Source organism: Fringilla coelebs (genome assembly GCF_963513975.1).
Source record: "Fringilla coelebs genome assembly, chromosome: 1".
Classification (NCBI taxonomy): Eukaryota; Metazoa; Chordata; class Aves; order Passeriformes; family Fringillidae; genus Fringilla; species Fringilla coelebs.
The window spans coordinates 25,103,699-25,129,676 of NC_140028.1; positions in this window are offsets into that span (position 1 = coordinate 25,103,699).

Below are 25,978 nucleotides of genomic sequence, written 5' to 3' on the forward strand. Positions count from 1 at the left end.
AGAAAATGGAGCAAGAAAGCACAGTATTATTCTGCTTAATACTGGGGTTGAAGATTGTGTTCTAAAAAATAAAAATTCCACCTGGAGTTAGAAGTTAATTCATCAAATTTTTCTCATCTACAGTATGTGTTTGGGGTTTTTTGTCTCTCCAGAGTTTGAATGTACTACTCTAGTGTTAACGCTAACTCTTAATCTGATTTTATATATGCTTTACTTTACACTCTATGAGTTCTCATTAAAACTCAAAATGTATAAATTTAAACACATGCTTAGCTCTTTACAGAATAATGGTTGCATATTGTGAAATACATAAGATATATAATACATCTGAATTAAAATTGCAACAGAATTCCCAGCTGGATTTTCCTGGTCACTTTTGTTATTTTAATACAGCTTTAAAGACTGTGCTACATGTTAAAATATTAGTTGGAATTTTAAAACAGAGCCATGCCTGAAAAAAATACCTTTGACATAGGCAGGTAATTTTCCTATTGTGAAGTTAGGCATGAGTAACTTTGAGTCGTGTGAAATTGAGAATTTATCCCAAAATTTCCCAAATCTTATTGATAAGCAGTTCATCAGGAATGCTTAGTGTATGGCACTTCAGATGCTCCTCAGCTTTGCCTGGCAAGTAAGTCACAACATTCACCAGACTTTAAAAAAACCAGTCACTGATATTCCAGTAAATCTCATCATTCTAATGAGCTTTTCTTCCAGTGAATTCATCTCCTGCATTGCCAGTGGAAATAGAGCCACAGAGATGTGGACATCCTTGAAGCAAAATGAATTAGAGGGAGTGCACACAGCTAATTTCCAATATATACTCACCACCCCTAAATCAGAAGTAGAGGAAGATGTCCCACCCTGGCTCCAAACAGAGGACCATCAGACATGGACACTGTGGCTATAGGAGATATTTCAGAGCAGGGCATAGGAAGTCTTGTAAACAATTATATTAATGATCTACTTCTGGAGAAAATACAACTTTCATATCTGTCTGTGCAGCCATTGCCCTGCACCATGGGAATGTCAGTCTCTTAATTTTTCCTGTTTTATCTAATATCAGTATGAATATTTCCATTTCTCAGTGAAGTGCATAACTCTTTTTTCTAATCCTGCCATGCTGTTGGCCTCAGTGACAAGAACCTCATTTACAGCAATGTCACATTATATCCCTCCTTTTCCTCACTTGAGTGTGTTAGCAGACTGAGCAATGGAGAGGGGCTTCTGGTGGCTGCATTCAGATTTGATGTGCTGATAGCTAGTAAAGAGAAAGATAATATAACAGACCTTTGACACACCTACTCTACATCTGTATATTAGTAGCCATTTAAGCCAGTTTTGAATCCCCTTTGGCAAATCCCTGGAAGGACATGGAAGGAACGACACATGCTGAAAGACAGCTCAAAGGGGACCTGCCTCAGCCCTCCTGGCATGGCAAACTCCAAATTCAGATCTCTCAAATCTGGCTTTAAGAATTAAATCATTCGGTGGGAAAAGAAAGGGGACTTAAGATGGAAAAAATGAAAACAAAACACTAGTTGGTCATAGGATCAAAGGAAAATTAATACTAAAGAAAGGATTAAAAATTAGGAGTGTTTGGGGAATATTGCTTTTGTGCAATACCCCTTGGCTATAAAGACAGAACCAGAAAGATTTCATGGGATTTCTGTCCAGAAGGGGACCATTATGATCAGTTGCTCAGACTTTCTCTCTGCCGTTAAGGATGTTGCTGCAGCCAGCTTTGCCGCGAGGCATCCCCAGAGGGATGGCAGATGGATGCTGAACCTGCAGCCTCAGAGGGCTGGAGGTGAAGCAGGAAAGGGATCACTCCCTGCCTGGACACCTGTGTGCAGACCCTGCCTGGACACCTGTGAGCATTTCCCCTTTGTCCACAGCTGCCATGACCTTGTCACCTCTGCCCTAAGCTGTTACTCACCCCCCTTGCCCACCTAGACAAAAAGTCAGAAACAAAAAATTGCTCCACAGAGCTTCTCCAAAACCCCATACCTGCTGGCTTCTGCTTGCTCTTTTGGGGTGGGAGGCAGGTGGGGTGAGGCTGCTGCTCCATGGTAGCACAGACAGGAAAGACATCTTCCCACTTGCTTTGCTTTACCTTGATTTGTCGCGTCTTCTAAACATGCACAAATCACCTTTTGTCTGTGTAGTCTGTCAAGACCTAATCAGAGCTGTGGTTTGGTCTGCAGGAATCTCTGGTGGGACCTCTAGGGCTTCCCATGCCTTGTGTGGTTCTGCTGCCTGTGCTCTTGGAGAAGGACCTGCCATGGAAAGGGCTAAAGACTTGAGTGCATTTTTAGCTCATCGTAATGGTTTGCACATTCCTCTCATCAGTGCAGTGAAGATTTTGATGAAGGAACCACATTTTTATACGTAGCAATAACAGATTTTTTTCTTCTATTTTACAACACATGCTAACAGCTGTTTACAAAGTAGTGATGGTGGAATGCAGTCCAGTGGGTATACTGACTATTCATTTATCCAGAGGGATTACACTGTGGTGAACAGCATTTGGACTTCAATTTAGTATGCATCCAGCCGAATTATGCGATTAGCTGATATGCAATAAACCAGAACAGAAACACATGCAGTCCAATGGTGCCAGATAAAAAGCATATAGTTCTTATACAGGGTCTTGTGATATTGTACAGGTAAATTATAAATACATAGTTATAAGGAATTTGGCTATCTTGCCCTATAGCTATACTTGGTGTGCTGTGTACATATATCTGTAACTATATGTGCAGAGATGCACTGATTTCAGATTCTTCATATTATCCATTAAATAATTTTATTTTGTTGTTTTACTTGAAATATACCACACTTCAAATGCTAGCACAAAGCAATGCTTTTATGCCACTTAAAAGAGGACATAAAGCTTAAAGGCAGTCTTTTATTAAAAAAAAGTTTCAGAGAAACTCTGAAACTCCCAGCAGAAACCTCGGGGTGATTTTTAAGAACAGAAAGAAAGAGGTTTTTGGTTACACTTAGGAATTTTTACAGTTATGGGGTCGCCCCTCTCCAGACCCTCTGGCAGTGCTGTCACTCCCCTGGATGGAGGGCATGGGGACTGCAGGAGAGCCCACCTCCTTCCCCTGTCCTGCCACAAGGCAGCAGGGTGGAAAGAGCCCTAAGCAGAACTTTTGTCTCCCATCACCCCTAGTAGGCTGCTGAGCCTAGGGAAGAGAGCAAAGAGGGGAGGGAACCAAGTTGAGAGATTTGTCATTCTGTCTGTGGATTTTATCTTTTGTACCATTGTGAGACTGACCACAGTCCTTACTCTCAGCCTCATGAGAAACCAAAGGATTGGCAGCTCTGTCCTATGGACCAGCTGTGGGCAGGAGCTGGCTATGGACACATCATGTGTATAAACACAGATAAAATGACGTTGTAAGTGAGCAAACTGTGCACCCTAAACTGAGGGAGGCTGCTTAATCCACCTGTGCATGACCATCCTGCCTGCACACAGGGGTAAGATTACTTCCATCCTTCTCCATCCAAGAGGGATCATGTTGTTACCTTTTCAGCTTTATCTCTCTGCTTGATGTTAAAGTGATCAGTGCCCTGGCAAGGCTCAGAAGGAAAAAAGCCTTTCCTTGTTTTCTCATTTCACAGGACACAAGGCATTGACCAGATTAAAGAAACAGTGAACAGGCACTGGCGTGGTGACTGCTATTCATCCTCTGTGCCATGTGCAGCCAGAGCCTTACGGGAAGTTGCATGTACAGAGGTAATTAAAACTATATGGATGTACATGCCTAAGTAGGCCACAGGGCTGTAGGCAATTTTTCCAAAATGGTGCAATAGGAAAGTTCTTAGACTCAACATGGGGCTCAGATAATCCCGTGTGATCCCAAGTGTGTGAACAGACTTAGGTAAAAAAGTGTAATTTGTTTTACCTATGCAACCGAAAAGATGCAAAAATAGGAATTGAAAATATTATAATGCAACTAATATATTTACAATTGTTGTAATCATAAAAGATTGCTGAATAGCTTTCACTTTTTGAAGTGCTCTCCTTTCTCACAGATGAAAATAAATTAGCAGCTCTCCATCTCTGCCTTTTGACACTTTAAAAAATTGTTTCTATTTTCTATTAAAAAAATAATATTCTTGCAAATATTTCTCTAGTTTGTTTTTTAACTTGGATTGTGAATTTGCACCAATCCTTCAGAACAGCTGGGAGTCTGTAGTCCATTCTGTACATACCTGCATGTATTCATTTTTCCATATTTGCATTTTCTGGAAAAATTGGTAGATTTAAAAAAATATTTTAAAGTATTTCAATATAGAAATGTAAAGAAAAGGAGAGAAAAAATGTCTATGAATTACATGATCTTCTAAAACCATGTTTCCAAACGCATTTATCTGAATTCAAGCTGTGACTTAATAGCTGTAGCTGTATCAACACTGTATCAGTTTACCATAGGAGGAAAATATATGAAATGAGACATAACCTACTAAGGTCACTTCAGGGGCTATCACCGAGCGGAAAATGAATGCTAATATTTTCAGATTTAACATGGGTAAGCTCGTCAGAACCAATAGTTTGGGGCTGAATTCTGAAATGCCCTCAGTGAAAGCAACGCAAGGGGGATGGTCAGTGAGATGGAATTATTAAAAGATAGGGTGGAGCCAAGCCCAGCCATATGGTGAATGCCATAACCGGGGCAGACCTGTCATGGCCAAGCAAGCTGGGAAAGCAGGCGAAAAGAAATTGTCCTGAAAGAACAACATGCATCCCGCCATGAAGAAATGAGGGCAGAGGGCTGTGGGCAACGCGTTGGCCAGTGACTGACACTTGCACTGATGAAAGACAACACTGGAAGTTGAGCCCCAGCTATGCAAAGTTGATTAGGGTAGATGGGACCCTTCATCATGCCTTAAAAAATCATTGCAGCTCAAAACACTCACTTCCAATATGCCTAATAAAACCCTCCGTCGTTGATGCGAGTTGGGTGAGTAACATGTCTGTGAGCAAAATAGCAGCACAACTGGGTGCATCAGACATAGCCCTGCAAAGTATCCAAACCCCAGAGCCCCTTCTACCAACAAAAGATGTCGGGGTCTTGCTGCAACTATGAGACATGCCTGAGACTTACTGTAGACATTCTTCATTTTTCCTCAGTTGTGTAGTTTTGTGAAAAAGACTATACGTTAAGAAGCATAAACGTTTGCATTTTGATAAGTGGTATAATCAACAGAGCCATTAACTAGATATTTAATTAACTATCAAAAATTTCATCTCAGTCCTCAAATACTTTGTTAGTTGGATGACTCTCATGGGAAAAATAACCTTAGTACCATTTACTTCAGGTGCCTTCTGAACTGAGCTCTCATGCAGCAAATACCAAATATTACCTGCCCCTATGCTCCCCCAGTTGCACTGGAATACTCTCCAGCATTCTCTGAGGTGACCTGCTGGTCACTAAGGTGGGCCAAAATTTCTGGATATGCCTGAGCTGGTGTTGACTCCAGTTTCTGTGTGGTATGGGATACAGAATGTGGTCTAGTTCAGAGCTGGCTTGGCTAGTGCTGGTCCTGTGATCTTTGCAGCAGTCCATGGTATGATACAGCTGATGCATTTTTATTATCTGCATCTTTTTGCCAATAATCAGATTTGCATGAGGTTTGAAAAATTCAAAAGTAGCTCATGTCAAATTTTGGTACTTCCCTGAGCCTCTGAAAAGACAAACCTACTCTGTATTTGGAAGACACTGAGTAAAATATTTTTTTTTTTTGGTACTGATCAGATGAGTGTATCTCTGCACTTATAGTAGAGAAATGAGAAGAAAAATCAGTCCATTAAGCCCAGGAAGACAGGTCCTTGTTGTTATGTAGCATTCATATTTTCACTCTGCTCTTGGGCTGTCTTCCACCTAGTTCCCACTGCAGCTACTGACCCCATTCATGAGCATGCACCTTTCTTATGTGCACAATATAAATCCAGCCCACATTCTCACACCTATGGTCACTGAGGTTTGTTTATCAGGTTTCTGCTCTGACATGATACAGATCAGGTTGTCACATTCATACAAAAAAAAAATTATATGTAGCTAGCGCTCTTCTTTGGTATTTGAGCAAACCAGCACAAAACCACACTTGTATTAATAATTTCTCTTCTGCACAGGGTGATTATGTCCAAAAATATATCCAGAAATGGTTCCTTGCCACAATAACTCCTCAACCATGCCCAGAACCTGTTTGAAAGAGTTCTTATTGGCCTGGGCCAAAGTTCTGCTGGAGACAATTTAATTGTACAGCTGATGGAACACCACAGCTGGAAAAAGTCCCAGGCATTACTTAGTTTCCTGGTATGGGTATAGTTAGCCTGACTAGACACTGACCTATGAAAAAAAATACAGTTTAAAAAAAATAAAACCTCAGGAAAAAAGCATTCTGCTTAATTCTGATTTTTTCTTTGCACCCTTATCTCTTTGTGCATTGTTTGTCATTTTGTAAACATTCACTAAGATCAGTTTTCTGCAAGTGCTAGAATGGGAAAATGCTCTTTTGCTCAAATAGGAATACTATTCACCCATTTCTTTTTGTCTGAATTAATATAAACTAGAAACCTTTACAAGGTTTTGCTTTAAAAATTAATTTCTCTCTTAGTTTTTCTAGAGAAAAGAAAGGTGGGGAAACATAAAGAAAGATTACATCTCTGTTAGGCTTTAATTTTTCTAGGAATAATCCATTCAGGACAGCTCAACATCTGTAAGTCTCAAGAGCAAGTTGTCATACTTCAGACAAGCACAGAGAAGTGAAGGAATTTTCTAAGAAGCCAGATATAATTTTATGGTAGTGAATTGCCACCCTATGAACACTGAGGGATTGTGGCATTCCACTTCTCATTATGTATGCCCACAAGAGAAATATTAAACTAGACTTTTCTTTGACTGTTGCCTTCGTTCTCTCTTTCTCTTGTACATACTTATAAAATAAAGATCAAACTTCCTTGAATTCTTTTTATCTGCTTTGAAGTCTAAGGGAAACTTTTTTGGAAATTCTATTTTCATCTCTGTGAATTTATTCTCTAATGCTTCTAACTTGTCAAATATGGACTGTGCTGTTCAAGGAGCAGTTAAGAAAAAAAAGCCCATCTTTGAATCTACATGCACGGACAATCATTTTCACAATTCATGAAAGCCCTCAAAAACGTGGAGCCACAATATACTCTTCTATTACCATTTCTTTTGGAATGTTCTGAGGCATGTCTGCTAGATTCTGTGGAGGGGAAAAAACAGGGTCTTTTTTTCTTCTTTTTGCCCAGTAAATTACTTTGAGTATGTAAAAGAAGCACATCCTACAGCTTTGGACATCTCATTTAATAGAGAGAAAAATAAAAATTATTTCTTCATTTTTTTTCTGTCAGAACTCAATTTTTGCCTTAAGAGTTGTTACGGGAGGACGTACTGCATTTTTAGAAGTATAAAAAGAATCCAAGGCAGAGCTATTGCTCAGAGGTGGGATGACAGACATGCTCCCTTTCCTGGGGAGGTGCAGGGGGTGTGGAGCAGGAGTCCCTGGGGTTTACAGAAAGAAGCCTGAATCTCTGACTACTTGGAGAAGCACAGAAGAGATGCCATCTCCTGTCGGGGATGTTGTCCTGTTCCAGTAAAGCAGACCAAGTGAAGGCAGTCCTCACCCAATACCTTAAAGAATCTAGAAATCTCTAATTAGCAGCCCTGCATGCATCTCCTGCCCTGGAGGGCTGGGTCACACAGCCCCACCTGCAACTGAGCCTTCCTACTCCATGCAGGGAGCTGCAGCCGGGCCACCTTGGGCATCTCAGAACGGCCCTGGGACATGGGTCTGTGTCCCACTGCTGAGATTCAGCCCCATCCTTGTGGCTGCTGCAGTGAATCCTCCTTGCTTTTGCCCCCAAAAGTAGCCTTACTTTCATATTTTCCCAAGCACCTGAACCCAGCTCATCCCAGACAACATGGTGCTTCTCAGCCCAACTCCTGGGACCTGCTGCTGGCCTGAAATAAATCATTTAACCATCTAAACCTTCTTCCCACCTGTTTGTGGCTCTAGGCCAGCTGGGGCCTCTGATGGAAAGTCAAGACATGGGCAACCAAAACCTTGTTTCATTTGGAGAATGAAAAACAACCTGATGGTCCTGGTGGAATCATGGGAGGTGTGCTGCATTTACAGTTGAGCAGTACTGGGGGAAGCTTGTTGGCTCCAAAAGCAACTGAAGGGGCAGTGCTGAGGATGCCCACTCAGCTCCCACTTCACGTGTCTTCAAAGGCACATTTTTCCTTTGCAACTGATGGCATGGAAAAAGTTATCCATTGCTCCTAAAGATGGATGACATGGATGACACCCTACTTAAAATCTTCTTGGGTCTGAAATGAATATGCATAGATCTGGGACAGTCTTTATTGTAAAATACCGTTGTAGAAGTTGAATGGATATTATAGCTGTAAGAATTTTCAGAACAGCCATATAGATCTGCTTTGCAAATGTACATATCTAATGATGGATGTGGATATACACACACATCCTGTTCACATCACACCAAAAGGCTGAAAATTACAGGCTTTACATGGCTAAGGTGACAGGTCTTATGAGGCAAAGTAGCTAACTCAGAGATGTGAAAAAGCATTGTATGGTTATGTTTTTGACAGCAAAAAAACCAAACACAGAAACCTGCAGGTAATGAAGTGCTGAGTGCAAGATTTCAATTCTCTTGTGCTTACTACAATTCAATTTGATGCACTGAAAGATTTTGCTCATCTTAAACTCATGATCAGCAAGAGGGAGATGTCTTTTTCCCACCCTTTGAAGCAGGGGTGATAGTTTTAAACTACTAGGGGTCTAAACTTGGCTGCCATCGAAGATACGTCAGGAGCTTAGGTCCTCATCCTCAGAATGAAAAGCACACACCCAAATGTTTGATCAAAACATATTCTTCCAGCCTTCCTGACAAAGGCAAACTCAGAGATGACAACACAGATTACAATTTTCCTTTAAAATCAAAGAGGTAGTGATTTTGTTTTGTTTTTTTGGTGTCGTCCGTTCCCCCTCCCATCTCTCCCCACCCCCGACTTTTTTTTCCTGTGGAAGAATTAGAACATGTTCAATCAGAATGTGAAATGTGTCTCTGGCAAACAGGAAAATTCCTCAGGGACCTAAATTAAGAAAGGGGCAACTCACAGCAGGGCCTAGGCACTACTTCTTGTATGGTTTTACTCTTGTGTGTTTGATTGCCTGTGTGAGTTTTGCATCTTGTATATTATTGTTTATCAAAGGACAATCAATGAGGAGAGAGATTAGAAGGGCGGAAGAAAGGAAAAGAAAAAAGGAGAGGAGGAGAAATCATGCATATGTGAGGCCAAGGGATATTGCCTTTCAGGGTTCATGCACTGTTATCTTTAATTTTTATGGTATTTGAAAAGAATGGTAATGAGTACCAGAGTTAAAATGCAAGGATCGATGATTTCAGTGAAAATACATTGCCCAGAATCAGCTAAGGCAATGGCCCCAAGGCTTTTCTAGACCAGTGAACCACCTTTAACCCTCTGCTGCCTTGTGCCCTTTGAGGAACATACCAGGGCATTTTTCAAAGAAAAGCCCAGAGCGAATGTGCAAATTGCACTTGGCTGAAAACTTCCTCCTGGCAAATCAGGAAAACTACATTGAAAATAGCAGCATGGTATGTTTGGACACAATGTAAGTTGGTATATTTTTCTGTTTATGATCCAAGGCTTTTGGGCCACTACAGAGCCATGGGCTACAGTTTGTGGACCATTGAGCTATGAGGAACCAGTCCTCATTAAAGAATACCTGCCAGGGATTGTTCATCCTGCAGGGTAACTTTCATACATTAAGAGTCCTCTTGGTAGCAAATACAAAATAAGAAGTTTTTAAAAGGACTGGATTGCTGCAAGGTGATTTGCTTTTGCATATTGGGCTAGGTCAGCTGATGATGTCAAGCAAGTTTGCTGTGCTTTAGTATTACTTAACTCGGAACCTGGAAAACTGATTTTTTCTGGAATCTGCTCTTAAAATTATTGGTCCCAAAACTTGTTTGACCTTGTAGCATGGGCAAAGATAGTTTTGGTGATTTTAGTGATCAGCAAAAATAACCAAACCACCTTTCTAGTAAGAGAGGTTGTGGAGTCTCCCCCAGTGGAGATACACAAGAAGTGTCTGGATGCAATCCTGTGCTGTGTGCTCTGCTCCCTGCTTGAGCAGGGAGGCTGGACCAGATGACCCTCTGTGCTCCCTTCCAACTGTTTCTCTTCTGTGATTCCATGATTTTTTAAGCTTAACACAAGAAATAGACCAAATTACAAAGCTGGGTTGAAATTTCTTATACCTACTTTTTTTTGCTGGCAAGTATTTGAGGTGTGCTTGTTTGCTCACACAAAATCAGATTTGTTTATGTGTTCAATAACCATCTGTTGAATATCTAATATGACAAGTCACAATGTGCTAAAATGCTTGCTTACCTCGGTAGATATATAGGACTAGGGTGTTCTTTCTATCTGATGATCATCAAATATAACATTATCCAACTCTAATGAGGGTGAAAACAAAGAGGAATGCAGGAACAGATTAGGAGTGTTGAAAATTAAGAGAAGTAAACCTGCAAATTTGGTGGGCATTGTAATGCAAAGAATAAAGAAACTGGCTTGCAGTCTGTGGCACCAGTTTGCTTTTGCTGACCTGACATACTGGCTGTTCATGGACCACTTAATATAATGACAATGTTGACCTGAGATCCTTCTTGTGAGGCACAAGAAGGAAAGATCAGCCTTCCCATTGACTTTCCTTAATTTTGTGCATTCGTCAGAAACCAAACATTTTGTGAGATATTGATTTGTATTCCTACTTTTCTTGATCCTTAATGATATAAAACCATGTAAAACATTTTAAAGAAAATGTTGTAATCTTATATGAGAACAAACTGTTCTGTCAATAAGTGTACCACAAAACCAATTCACCCTTAACATGACGGCAATTTCTTCAGTGACATTTACGAGCTCATTGAAAGAACAGTAGCAATTTTATTCATTGTTTGGAGCTTACTACCCAATGTATAATGAAAGTGTTATGAAAATTAGAAGTTGCATATAACAAAACTCTTTTGTAGTGTAAATAACACAACCATATAAATTATACACATACTAGAATTATATTAAACACATATACATTATATGCAAAGCAGAATAGATCTTTTACCAAACTAAGCTGTATTTTAATTAGGAGAGTGGTAACAAGCCTTTAAAATCAGCCAACACTGTATTTTGGTTTTAACTCAGAAATTCTGGGGCTTTATGAATTCATGACAGACCCTTAGGGATACATTTTCAAAGCATTGCACAGGATTTTAGCCATGCAAATCCCATTAAAATCAGTGGGAGACATGTGGCTAAAACCCACGCAAGGCTTTGGAAGCAACATGCCCCTTAATGTTATCTAGACAGTGTTTTGGCCTGTGAATTTCCTTGCTTCCAATTTTTACAACTGAATTCAAAAGGAAATAAAATTTGCCATGGGGATGTGGGAATTTTAACAGGATGCAGGCTCTTTTAGTTCAGAGACATAGTTCTGATCTAACAACTGCATTACCACACGGTAAAGGTAGTTTTGATCTGTGCTTTACATGCTTTATCTCTACCCAGCTATTTTGACCTGAATTTTTACTATGCAACACTGTAGGCAACTGACTTTGCAAATAAACAAATCACAGTGCTCTGCAGATTATAATTTCTCTTAACAGAGTCTTTGAACTGAGTAAACAATGAAGTTCCTTTTGGAGTGATGATTGCACTTGACTCGAGGCCTGAGTGATGTAACATCCGCTGCTAGGCATTTCAGAAAGACCCAAATGCACTACAAAAGTCACAGATCAGGTACTCCCCAGTAAGAGCAGTAGCTGGTCAGCATGAGCTTTTAACATTTAACACGTGGGTCTTCCCTGCTTGCCTGAGTTGTGGGAACTCTGGTGGGGATCTGCAGAGATGGGCAGGGATGAGCTCGGGAACACATTCTGCTGTTAGGTGAGAAGAACTTCAGTCTCTGAAGCAGATAGAGAAATGAGGCACTCTGTAGACTGTGTGTCCACCACCAGACATTGAATATGGAAGTAAAAAATGATATGTCTGAGGAGTTTACTCAGTGAAGTGCAAGGTCCTTTAGTCAAACTCAGCTCGCAGTCAGGGAAGCAGAAACTCCTGATTTGGAAGGTTGGTTGATACTGAAAGGAATGGGGAAAACCTGGTTCCACAAGAAAGGTGTGTGGGCACATGCAACAGAACAAGGGTGATTGGATGGTGGACCTGCTTCTCTGTCTGGCAGCTAAAAGCACACACAAAATTTGAGTCTTGGGCAGAAACATTACCCAACGAGAGCTGTAAGTCCGGGTGTCTTGAAGAAAATTAATGCCAAAGAATCCGGAATTATCTCTCCATGCTTTCCATGAAAGGAGTCACAATTTCAGTTAAAACCCGGCGATTTTACAGAACTTCTACAAGGGGCCGCGCAAGAAGATTTTTGGTTCTGCGGGGCTGGCGGGCCCTGGGGGGCGATGCTGGCGCCCTTCGCGGTTCCGGGTGGGCGGTGCCGGTGCGGTGCCGGTGCCGGTGGCGGTGCCGGTGCCGGTGGCGGTGCCGGTGCCCAGTACCGGTGCCGGGGTGCGCTCCGGCCGCAGCCCCGCACTAGGTGGAGCTGCAGCCCGCGCCGCGGGAGCGCCGCCGCCGCCGCCGCCCTTTGTCCGCCCGGGGAGCCGCGCATCCTCCCCGCCGGGGCTTGCTTCCAACAGCAAATCTTCCCCTCGGCGGTGCGGTGTAAAAATCCTGTCCTCGTGGATTGGGGTTTGTGTTTTGTTTCGTTGTTGGTTTGTTTTTTTGTTTTTTCTTTAATTGTTGTTTTGGCAGAGCTTTAAAATAAACTGGCCTAATTATCCCACCTAATACTGTAATCTCGGTATTAAGACTTATGAAAACGAAAAGATATTTAAGAATTAAAATTGTACTCCAATGTAATTTGCCGTGCAATTGAGAGACATTAAACTGCGTTGCTTTATCTTTCTGGTGCTCTTAGTAAACAATAGGATGATACATTTCTCTGTTTTCCCGAATTATCTGACAACGCCATTATAATAAATTTAAACTTTGGGGTCTGCCATCCCATCGTGTGTATGCCAACACCCCCTCCCCCAGTTTTATATTACTAAATTGTCCAGGGGAAAAATATAAATAAGGCAAGTGCTTCCCCCCTTCAACAACCACACCACATTTCCCGCCCCCCCTCCCCCCCTCTTCGTATGTGCCTATACTTTTTTTCTACACTCTAATGACATTTGGCAGGCTCAACTGTGTAATGCTTGACTGGTTTTATTGTTGTCTGCTCCCAGTGGGGAATAGTTGACACTGCTCTCTGTTTTCAATTGATATCCATTTTCAACAATATTGCTTTCTATTAGATTCCTGCACAGTTTGTGCCAGCCAAACTGAATATTTACTGTGTTGCCCTCAAAGCCTCAAATCAACAAACATTAAAATAAGTAAAATATGCATTTACTATCTGACATTTTCAAATTTCCCTTACAAATTATTATTTTGACTATATTTCACAACAAATGAATCAAGGATTAAAGACACAGTATTGCCACTTAAGGTAACTCAGATTGATTTTGAGTTTTAAATGACAGGATAAGAGGGTGCATGAAAAGAGGAAAACCTAATGCACTTATCTGCATTTCATTAGCTTCTATGATCACTTCTCTGAAAGAGGGTGCACAGATTTATATTGATCCTAGTTTTCAATCTTTGTGTTGAGTGACATTGTTTGTTGTATAATCTGATTAATTCCGAGTAGCTGGCTTAAATAGTAAAATACTAAAATCAACCCTTGGAATTTTTAAATTTTGAGTTACCCGCTGAGCCTAGCAGCTCTTCTGGGGCAGACTTCTGTTTCTTGTCATTGCTTTCATGGCTTGGTGTGTGCCTGCATTTCCCAGCTCTCCAGTCCTGCGCTGTCTCAGTTCCTTTCACCAACTCTTTTCACCTCTGACACCTCTTTATCAGTTTCCACACTCACCTCAGAGGATTCTCCATTAATGGTATGTGTTGCTAATTTTTGGTCACAAGTCATTTATTATGTGCAATTTTGGCTCTGTAAAGCCTGGTTTAAGCAGTCAGTCTTGTTGATTTGCATGAAAATTACAGTGGATCATGTAATGAAACATCTTTCCAGATTTTTTGTGATAACCTTTTAGACCTCTCTCTCTTCCTCATGTGCCTCCTTCCTTTTCTTTGTTATCTTTTTCTTCATCTGTAGAAGCTCTAAACTGTCTATCTTGTGCAAAAGACCTTTGAAACCTGTCAAGTAAAAGACTCAAACCAGAAGAAATTCTGCTGCTTCTTTTCCTTGTGCTCCCTTCCATGCCTTCCAAAACGCCAGCTAGAGCTTTAGACGAGATATGAATTTTGAATTTTTTTATTCCTGGGTTCCTGCTGCTGGGAAGACTGAAGATGAGCACTGAGGAGGGCCATGGCCTGGCCATCAGCCCAGGAGCAGCAGCAGCAGCTCAGGCTCAGCAGGAGCACCAGGACAGAGTCTGAGTGTGAGGGAAGGAGACAGGTCCTGTCTGCACTCCCCTGCAACACTGCTGGATCACCTCTCACGCTTCCAGCACGAGGATGGAGAAGGGTGATGCTTGGGCCAGCCACCCCCAAGTCCTTAGGGGCCTTGGGACAGCCTTTATCTCTCTTTCAGCAGAATGATCCAAGTCTTCTTCTCCTGTGATATACTATAATTAGCCTGCAAGCCTTGCTGGAACCAGAAGATTTAGCAATTGAAGTAAACTTGCATGATGTTGAGATGATTTATGTTCATGTAAGCTGCTTGTTTTTACATTTTCTCATTAAAACAGCAACAAAAGTACCAACTTCATAAGGAAATATATAAAAGGACTACATTCAGAGAAAAGTGTGAAAAGCCAGAAATTAGGGAACAGAATAACTGAAGCTACTGTACAAATTTATTTGGGCCCTTTGTGTGCATAAAATTCTGATGCAATTTTTTTTTTTTTCAGGTGACAATATTCTCCTTAATCCATAGGCAAAACTCTTCCTTCCCTGCACAGGGTGGATAGTGTTTGCTGAACTGGTGGTTATTCAATATTTTGTTTTCCCCATCAGTCAATGCATGACCTCAGGCTTTATTTACCAAACACCATCCAAGCTCTGCACTTAATACAGAATTATTAATTTCCTCCTGGGCTGTTCTTTTACTCTCCTCATCAACAGTGCTTCACAATGGTTAATGGAGTTCTATATTTGGCCTGTGGCATAGGACTTTCAGTTTTTCTCAAATTGAGTGTGTGATATCCTTTCCTTTCCTGATATTTATTACCTTTCCATAATGGCACAGATGTGCAGAGGTCTGATCATAAATTGGTTTCATCTCCTGTGCGGAACCCCAAAGCCCCTGAAGTCCTGGAAGTGAAATGCTGGCTCCTCCCCAGTGCTCCAGGGTGGGCAGGGCAGAGCCTCCCCCTGTCCCAGCCCCTCTGCTCCTGCTTGTGGGTGTAAAGAGGATGAACTGCACTGTTCCCTTGTAATCTGTCTGGATGATTTGTGTTGTCATAGCTTGTACACTGTGGAAAATGCATTCAAATATAACACATAAGCTGTCAGAAAGCTACCAGTCTAAGACAAATAATGTACAAGAAAAAGGCACTTGACAGAGCAGAGACAACTTAAAGGCTTAAAAAAGTCAAAACCTCAAAATATTTTGTGATGTGGAGGTTTTTTTGGGGGTTTTTTTTTGGTTTTTTTGGTTTTTTTTTTTTTTTGTTTTTTTTTTTTTGTTGTTGTTGTTGTTGTCATCAGTTCTTAGAGCAAAATTAATTTGTTTATGACTGTTTAGGGACACCCCAAGTGTTTCTCTTCTGGAGATTAAATAGAAGCTTTTGGCTGAGCCAAAGGTGGGGAGGTGACTTTCACCTAAGTTTCTTTTGAAGGAAGACAGTCATCAGAGTCAACAAGTCAGGTAAACACAGGCAAAGCAGAGAAGCCCTACACTGCTGCAGATCAGCACGGCTCAAGGAGCTCTAGGCCTGGGTTTCTCCCCAGCAGAGCAGAGTTGATGTTTTTACCTGGCAGCACAGCCCTCTTGTGTCACTCCAGCCCAGCCCTGATTAAAGCTGGTTAATTACAATGGTAACCAACCACAGCATCCCAAGGTGCTCCCTACCACCTGTGAAATCCAGGGTACTTTGTGTAAGACAGGCACACGCACAAACATTGCAGGGGTAAGCTAATGTTGCCTGAGAGCTGGTTATTTTGTGAGATAATATTATGGGATAGTGATTGCCTGGTAGATAATTGTGTGTAAAGGGTGTTTTGTCATACTTGTTTTGCTTTTTTCCTGGAGTCGGCTGAAAGCTGGAATGTATTGAGTTTCCAAAATAGAAAGAGCTGGATTCTAAAGTGATTCCACAAAAAAATAAACACATAAATTACAGCTTTTGCATGAGAAAGGATGCAAAGGAAATTCTGCAATTACCAAGGTAGATTCCACTTTATTAAGTGAAGGGGAAAATAAAGCTTTGTTTTGTGGTTCCAGGATGCTTTTAACATTATCTATATATATTTACCAATTGACAGAAGGAAGAGTGTTGTAGATTATACAGCCAAGGTATGATTGAAGACATGTAGGCAAGGGGCAACTTGGGAAGCATTGATCACAATCTCATTAGATCTGAGATTGCAGCAAAAATGAATGCTAAATGAGGAGAAGGAGAACAAAAAGATGCTGGAGTCAGACTTGTGTTTCTCCAGAGGAATGGCTACACAGTTATAAAAATCAAACTGGCTGAGGAGTGGGGCTGAGGGAAAAGATAACCCCAAGAACTATAGAATAGAGAAAGAAAAGCATGTAAGCATGCTCCTCTGCCAGCAAGGAGTGTACTAAAAGACAAACGTGGTTAAATAAGGAGTTTCACACCAAAATTGGGGAAGGAAAAAAAAAAGAAAAGGGAACAATCTGATGGGCAAGTTAGAAAGGAGAAACCATGTGGTCCAAATAGCTACATGCTAAGTCAGAAGAGAAAAGAAAACAAAGAAAGTGTGCTAAGTAACAATAGCCAAAGAAATCAAGCTAATTAGTACGAAGCAAACAAGCTTGACAGACTGGCTGAGGCCAGACAGAGGGTGCAGAGGGGAGGGCAGGTAAGAGGTCAAACGAGCTCTTTGCTCCAGTATTCATTTAACAAGATGAAGGTCACATCTCAGAAAGTGTGATAGATTTTTCTGGATGGGGAAAGTGAAATGTCATCAAGAATTATGGTTATGTCATAGCAGCACTCTCATAATCTTGACAAGTCTCCAATCCTCGCTTAATTAGCAGGCTTCATGTTTCTAAAGGGGCAAATATAATAAGAAAAGCTAGCTGAAAATATTTAGCAATTCTGAGGAGACACATGACATTTTCCTCATTGTATTTTCCCATTTTCTGTGCATCAGTCACAAAATTTTAAATTGTCTGCAAAAGAAGGAGCTTGGTGGAATATGAGAGGCTTATACATTTAATCTACATCATCTAATGCCTCAGTGCCTGCCTATTGTCAAAATTCCACAAAACACTTATAATACATACTTTCTTCTGGGCATACCAATAGCTCTACTGAAGCTGATAGAATTACTCTAGTTTTTAAAATCAAGCATTGTCTACAAGATTGCATTAAAGCAAATGTGAAATGCTAACATAATCAGTCACAGTGATACACTTTATTTTGCTATGAAAGACATGCCAGCCCTGTAGCAGAGGGTGAGCTGGGGACACTCCAGTCACAGAAAATGCACCCACAAAGTCTCTAATGGACACTTGTCCTCCCGTGGGAAAAGAATGATCTCATCCTCAGGGTCACAGTTTTTGCACTTAGCACAACTGGACAGAAGCTCTTCTAGTGCCTTACCCATGCTGGGGTGATATGACCAAGCTGATGAGGAGGAATACAGTTCTCTACAGTTACTCAAATAAGTTGAAACTTAAATAAAACAAGGCTGATGGCTGGGAAATGCTCTCAGTCTCCTCCTTCACACCCTGTGTAGAAGCTGTTCCAAACTGTTTAATATGCACAAGGAAGAACAGGTGGATTGATGCATTCTTGTAGCAATATTTATGTGTATATTATATTTGTCATAATTTACTTTAGAAATATAGAAAAACAGTACATCTTCCAACAAATGAGAAAATTTTTGAGGGAAGTTATGAACTCCAAACACAAACTAGATGAATGTTTTTTCTCATTTTCTGGTGCTAGATCAGAAGTCTTGTTATTTGGTATGGAAAGGGAAAGAAAGAAAGAGATAGGAGTTGATTGAGGCTTGAAAAATCTTGAATGACCTGTCAAGAGCTCTTACTGATGAAAGTTAAAGGCAACACTTGTAAAGATGAATTACATGAGCTATTTTTTATACTGCACACTGTTTAATAGTGAACTTCAATCTATTTTATGAGACAAATACCTTAATACAGATGATTTGCAAAAAGAATGCAATATTTACCCAAATAAGAATAACATCCTCAACTGCATTTACTGCTAATTTAAAATGACAAGGGCTATCAATCCTCAAACTCCTCAGTATAACCTAATCACCAGCTGGGGTCAGGCCAACATTTGCTTTCTAGCAAAGTATTGTAGAAATAGATGAATTGCCCTGCTCTCCAGAGCATTCAGTATTGGCTGCTGCTGAAATCAGAAAACCAGCCTTGAGGAAGCATCACAGTATCTTGTGCCTTTTTCATTTTTAGTTTTTACTAAAACGTCCTTAACTGCCAATATTTTGCCACTTTTCAAGTTCTGTTACTTTCTTAGATGCACTTTAGTTTAGAATCTGTCATTTACTGCTGTAACCTTGGAAAGACCCTGGAAAAGAAAATCTGCCTCTCTGAGGTCTTACCTTTGGTATATCAATTTGAAGAAAATTAAGAGGCTGAAGTTAACTGCCAGAACAAATAAGAAATTTGGAAAGAATTTGCTTTCAGGAAACTAAAAGAAAATTACCTGAGCCAAAAGGTAAATATTGAGTGGGGAAATAGATATCCTGATGATGGAAAATCTCTGTTTATAATTATCGCGGCAGAGTTTAGCTTTTTTTTTTTTTTCCCTGAGTGGACACAAACTTCATATCTTTGTTACAGCCTTCTCTGATTTTATGTATTTCTACTTAAACTTAATAATAATAGTGTAGTTCAGTGTAAATTAGTTTGATTTTTCAATTTCTTCATGAAAAATGTTTTCCTGAAGAGGCAACAGCATGAAACTGTCCTCAGTTGTCTGGATTTTGGGTCCTGCACAGTGAAAGAGGTCTGATTTGGATCCCTTACAAAAAACTTTAGAAAAGATTTGCTTTTGAGAAGACAGACATCCAAATATGAGGGAAAGATAAGTAACTTTTCAAGAAGTTTCTCCCCCTGGACATTTAATTTCTCATTTTTAAAAATGTGCATCTAGAAATATAAGTGTACTGAGTAGTTCTGTGGTTTTGTTTGGCTGGGTTTTTTTGTTTGTTTTGGTTTGTGTTTGGGTTTTTTTTGCCACTAGCTAGAAAGCAGCAAAATTATTCTACCTTGTCATAAATAAATGGATTTCTGAGTAGTTCAATGGGAGGTGATAGATGAGAGTTCATCAATCCACCACATTCTCACAAGCTCTTGTAACACAATACCACAGCATGGGAATTTTTTGTATAGAACACAAACATACGTACATATAATAATATCTGTCAACTCCTGCCTAAAATCTTACCAAAGAAATTTGCAGAACATCTTCAGCATGATGATAGTGTCCCCATGTTACTGCTTGCAATTTAAAAAGCCTGCCATAGCACCTTTGGAACTCAAGACTTTTTTTCCTCCTAAGTGCAGACACTTGACTTTAAAAAATGCTGATATTTTGGTATCATGACTACCTTTATCCTAATTGCCTCTGTCCCATTACTCCTAGGCATCAGAAGAGCACTGAAAGATTTGTATACAGCCAGAATTGGAATGCTGCAGGATAAGACACTCCTACTATCCCTTACCTCATTCAGTAAAAAAATTGTGCAGCATGTTATGATTGCTATCTTAGGAATTAGGCCAGGAAAAAAAAAATTCAAATGGAGCAATTTTTCTCACCTTCCTTTTCCAAAAATGCAGCTCCCAATTTTCTGAAATTGTTTCAACAATGACTAGGGTTGTGAATTAAAGAAATGATTGACATAAAAGTGGACATTCCTTAATGAACTTCTTATCAGCCCTAACTTTGACTGCTAAAGTTTGTGATGTGAATCATAATTTACCATGTTCTGGAGTCTCATAATTTAGGTCTTTAAATTATTCTCAGGTGATGTCTTGGAAATGAATGTATTTATCTGGTGTGATGGTGCTCTTCCTTTTTCAGATCTTTATTAAAGCAGGCCAGAAAATTTAGTTGTTTAAAAACTTACCTGGAGAGAGGATGAAGACACCCTGAGTCATATTCTTCTGGTGTTGCTGGGTCTGTCTGCACTTCACTTGTCTTCATCACATTGCAGGTTTGGATCTTTGCAAGGGCTCCAGATTGGACAATACAGTCTGAGGAGCTCTTAAACAGATGGTATTTTCTGCAATGTGCTTTAGAAATTTCTAAGAAAGGAATTTTTATGTTGCTGGTTTTGGGGTTTTTTCTTCTGTTTTTTCCCTTATCATTTGCCTCTGTCATCTCTCTGCAGAACTCTCTCCAACAAGGGAAATGAAAGCACAGTCCATTTGTCCTTTAGGCAGCTGCTGGAAGCTGTGAGCCATTCAAAGAAACAACCCAGGACATCTCTAAGAGTATGATGAGTTATTGTCAACACCTCATGAGCTATCAGGCTCTTTTTGCCCTGATGTCAGTAATGAAACTCATTCTATAGCTGACTCATTTGGAAAATCCCTGGGTCAAGCTATTTCTGGGCTCCTGTTTTGAAGATGGCATATGGAGTTCAACAAAAGGAAAAATCAGTCCTCATTCTTCTTTTTCATTAGGGAGTAACGATTTGTAAGCACAAAACTAAAGCAGTGCAAAACTCATAAAAATATTTATACAAACAAGAGTAATCTGATCCTGCAGATGCCTTCTACACCTGTATTCATCTCAACTGTATGAAAGTTGGCATCAAAATGAAAAATCTAAGCAATTCACCAACGTGACCACATTCACATTGCAGAAATATATCTTCTGAAAACATTGAAAACTGGAGACTTGTGGTTCTTGCAGTACCCATTTAGTGTACCTGTGCAGTGTCTATCACATTCACTTGTTTCTAGGTTCCCTGATGGGAGAGGTAAAGTGCTTCTCAGGGCCTTTCCATTGCTGCAGAAGCTCCTTTACTTGATTGAACCTTCTCCTAGTGGATGCTTTACTTTGATCATTTTATCCAAGTGATTTTTCTCCTGTGGTTTTATTTTCCTTCAGAGTTGTAGAAGGTGAAGTTATCCTCTGTTGTACCCAAAGTCCACTGCTGAAGTGAAATGTCCAGCAACAAGTGGTGCAACAGGAGACATCATAGACTGCCTATTTCAGGTTGCAAAGCTAAAGCTTTTGGAACATTTAGGGTTGGCAATTCTGCCTCTGGCTTCTCCTTAGGACTGTCTGCCTGGGAATGACAGCCACTGTGGGATCTACCAGTGGCCTTTAGTACACAAGTCAACTTCTCAGATGTAGAATTTTGCCCCCAGCAAAATGGGGACTATTGGCAACAAAAAAATTCCAAGATTGTATCAAACATCTTTTCTAGATCACAAGACTGCACATTATCACACTGATGGATTTCTTTTCTCTTTCCTCTGCTCCCAGAAAAACTGAGGCTGACTGTGCATTATCCCTGCCACCTTTCAAGGATGAGGCCATTTTTTCCTAACTACTAAATACAAAAGACAATATTGAAGGCTTCTGCATTTTCAAGACTTGATGAAAGAATCACCCAATCCCTCCACATTTCTTTACAAAACTGCTCCATTATCCCAGGATTTCTCTTCACCATCCTCTGGCTAGAATGGCAAGACAGCCCCAAACAATTAATGAGGCCAGAATAAATTCAACTCACAGTCTTAGGCAGTATTTAAACAGATTCTTGATTATCACACAAGAATAAAAGTATAAATTTCTTGATTTCCTGGAAAAGCAGACCTACACTGTGATAAAGGCCTCTGTTTAAAAAGGAAGATTATGCTGTCTTTTCACTCTAGGAGCTAAAAAGACTGGGAATCCCTTGCAGCATCTCTGTTTGACAAGTATATATTTTTTCAGATGCAAAAAGTGAAAGTGTATCTGTTTTACAGAGGCTATGACACTTCTTTTTTGTTCTTTTCTATCTCGTTTTGACACTTTCTTTTAAATGAATGGGTCTTTGGGGTTTTGTTGTTGTTGTTGTTTTTCTAAGGGTTTTTTTGATTGGTTGCTTGCTTCTTTTGGTTTGTTTTTATTTTTTCCTGAGTCTCATTCTGCCTGTCCCATTTTTGCATCTGGTAAAATAGTGGGGAAGGGTAAAACCAGAGATGGAGAAGGATATATCTTCTCTGTGGTCCTCCACTGTTGTGTAGAAGATAGTCACTTACCAGTCCCAGTAGTTCCTGATGTATTCAAAGTGAAGGCTGGACTGGACAAAGGATCTGGAGGATGAGCTGGCTTTTCCCCATTCAATCATGCCAGGTCAGTCGAAAGCTTTAAGCCCTCTGTAAGCTGTTGCTCCTCCCAATGGCTGGTCTGCACTGGAGCCAGCCTGGTTGGGAAGGGGCTGGAACAGACTGCCCAGGGAGGTGGTGGAATCACCAGCACTGAAGATGTTCAAGAAAAGACTGGACACGTCCCTTGGTGCTGCTGTCTAGCTGACAAGGTGGTGGTCAGTCAACAGTGGGGCTCGATGATCTCAGAGGTATTTTCCAAAGTAAATTATTCTGTAATTTTTCAATTCTGTGAATTTTCCCTGGCTCTTGGAGCTCTGAGGAAGTGCAGGGAAGATGAGAGAAAAACACATTGAGCCTTGCATATGTGAGGCTCCAGACGGCGAACATCCTCTGTGCCTGGGATCTGGAAATGCAGTCTGTTTAAAAAAGGCTTGGAAAATCACTAAAGCTTTTCAGTGGCCTCGAATCGCTCTCGTTTCTTTTTTGATAATGGCAATGTGCTGTTGTCTCATGGGCAGCCAGTGTGACGGGGCATTCCCTGGGGTCAGGCTGGCCGCTCTGCCAGGTCAGCCTTGGCCAGTGGGCATCAAGACCTGGCCACAGAGATGGGGCACTTGGAGGTGCTCACACTGCACACGCTGTGCAGCTCAGCAGGCTCCTGCATTGTCTGTGCTGTCAGCATTGCGCCTTCCCCGAGCGCTCTGTACTTTCAGTGCAAGATTATAAAAAAGAAATTAAACTGGAACCCATTAAGCATGTTTACTCTCTGCAGCAAATATTTTTACCACGTAGTTTTGTGCACAGGAAGCGCTGTAAACTTCAGCATTGCTGCTGGCTCCTTTGTAATCACTCTGCTGATTATGAATTGCTGCCTTTTGGCAGTTGCTGCTCACACGGTTATGATTCCTGCTGGTGGGAGGGTAATAGAGGGAAAAAAATGGGAAAAAAATGTGCAGGCCAAGGAGACCTCAGAACAATTAATGTCCTTCAGCAAAGTGGAGTAGGGTGCAAGATAAACTAGCCAAATCCAGGCTTGTGGCAACTCTATTTCTATCTTCTCCCTCCTGCAAAGGCTTTATCTAAAAAGATATATGTGAAGAAACTAGAGCTACCAGTTGGGACTTGATCACAGTATATCAGAAGAAACTATGTAGCCTGAGAGCTGGATTACAGACATCACGGCAAAAGTCTGTTCAAAAAAAGAAGTGAAAAACATTAAGCTGTAAGATAAACCAAAAATCATCCCTTTCCTCTGTATGCAAAACAGTGATCTGAGTTAAAAAACAAGAACAAATCCCCATGGTTATATGATAGCTGATGTGTATTATTTATTTTTATGAGATAATCTAAAGCTTTACACAGTAAATGTGAGTATTATAGGATTTGGTGTGCTATTATTTTCATGATGAACTCACATTTTTCAGAAGTTTATAACCTTGATGTTAGAACTGGTGCGGGGGGTTTGGACCTTGCGGTAACTCAGCTCATCCTGAGGCACTGACCCTCTCTGGTCCCCATGAAACTGGGCACTTACCAGTCTGGCACTGGTGTGGTGAGGCCCAGGATGCTGTGGAACTAATAGGAATCTGTCAGCTGGAGAGGGAAAATGGACCTCATTGATTTATTTTGGATGAGCTCATTATGTGGGAGAGAGCAGGGCATGTACACATGGAAAACTTTATCCAGTGGATTTCGCACCCATCATGGAGTTGAGTAAGTCAGTTCTTTGTTAGACTGCTGACAGCAGATGGCTAACTGAAGGCATTGCTCAGTAATATGTTATATTTCTCTTTTTTTTTTTTTTTGGCTCTTTCATTCTGCTTTAGGCTGGACATCTAGGAAAATCCAAGTCTTTTATTTTGGAATTTCCAGGTACCCTTCAGGTTGGTGTTCCTGACTTTCCCCCTTTATTTTCCTTCTTGGAAGATGAAAATTCTCTTTAGACTGATTTCATGACACATTCTCTGTTTAGGTGCTTTCTGTCTTTTCTTCAAGGTAGAAAATCTGCCAGTTTCCAACTCATGTTTGTATCCTCTTCATCTATCTTGTATCTTCTTTTCATCTCACCCCGTTCCTTTTTCTTTTTTCCTTATTTAGCCCAGTCTTGGAAAAGGGCTATTAATGATTCTTGTGAAAGTAGCATTTCTGCTTGCATGAGAGTGCTGCCAGACTGATCATATTTGCTCACAGTAATGTGTCTCGCTAAATTGTAACGGGGCATCTGATGAGATTAGATTCAAATTCCAAGACTTCACACCTGCCCTTGCACAGTCCCTTAATATTTTTTCCCTAAGAAGATGGAAATTTTAGTGCCTTGGCTTCCATAAACTTCTTTGTGCCTACTCCTTGATCTGCTGTGCTAACTGAAATGATTGTGGGTGATGCTTCAAGCTCTCAGTTGTGCACAGAGTCTCAGTGAAGCCAATATGCTATGGAGTGAGCACTAGTAGCCAACATGTTGGCGTGGATGATCAGAGTGGGTCTTGTTAGAAATAAACTTGGTATGATGAGATCCAAACTTTGCTTCTTTTAATGCAGGAAATCCAAGATTGTATCTTACTCCCATCCTTGTCTCAGCATTTTTGTGAAGGGTCAGGTTAAAAAGCAAATTTTGCTCGCAGAGCTGCTTTTAATTGCCTATTCACATTCTCCAGTCTCAGTTCTTCAGGAGAATATGTCTGAGCAGATGGCTTTGACTATAGCATGGGCTGTGTACCACATAAGAGTACTCTGGCAAATATAGTTAGGTGTCTGTCTGATATGGATGACAAGAGACAGTGAAATATGTGAGAGTGTGAAGCTGAAGTGTGGTTACTTCTAAATGCTGAATTAGCTCTGGTTCCATTTTTGTTTCAACAGTTGTTACTTTCTGTAGGAGCATTATAGCAGGCTGAACTCAACTTTTCATTTCACCATGCTAGCAGGATGAGTGACCTTCAGAGCCAGAAAGACGTGAGAGGTGTAGGGGACAGTCTGACAGAGCACAGGAGTCAGAATTTCAGGAGTAGGAGAATGCAATGATAAAATGCAGTGCTAAGTGTTTTTTGTGACTGGGAAACCAATTCATCTCAATGATACCTGGGTAGAATAGTTAAACCAGGTTTATTATCTCTGGTTTCTTCTGTAGGAGAAATGAAAGTGGGGTGCTGACATGATCCCATGAATAATTGTTGTCATTTTGGTGTCAGGATGGGAAATTATGCCTACAGGCCCCTGTTGGTTTATTCTCTCCATCAGGCTGGGTGCCATACAATGGTGAAGAGGTAATACACTGGGATAGCCAAAGTGCTTGGGCTGCCAT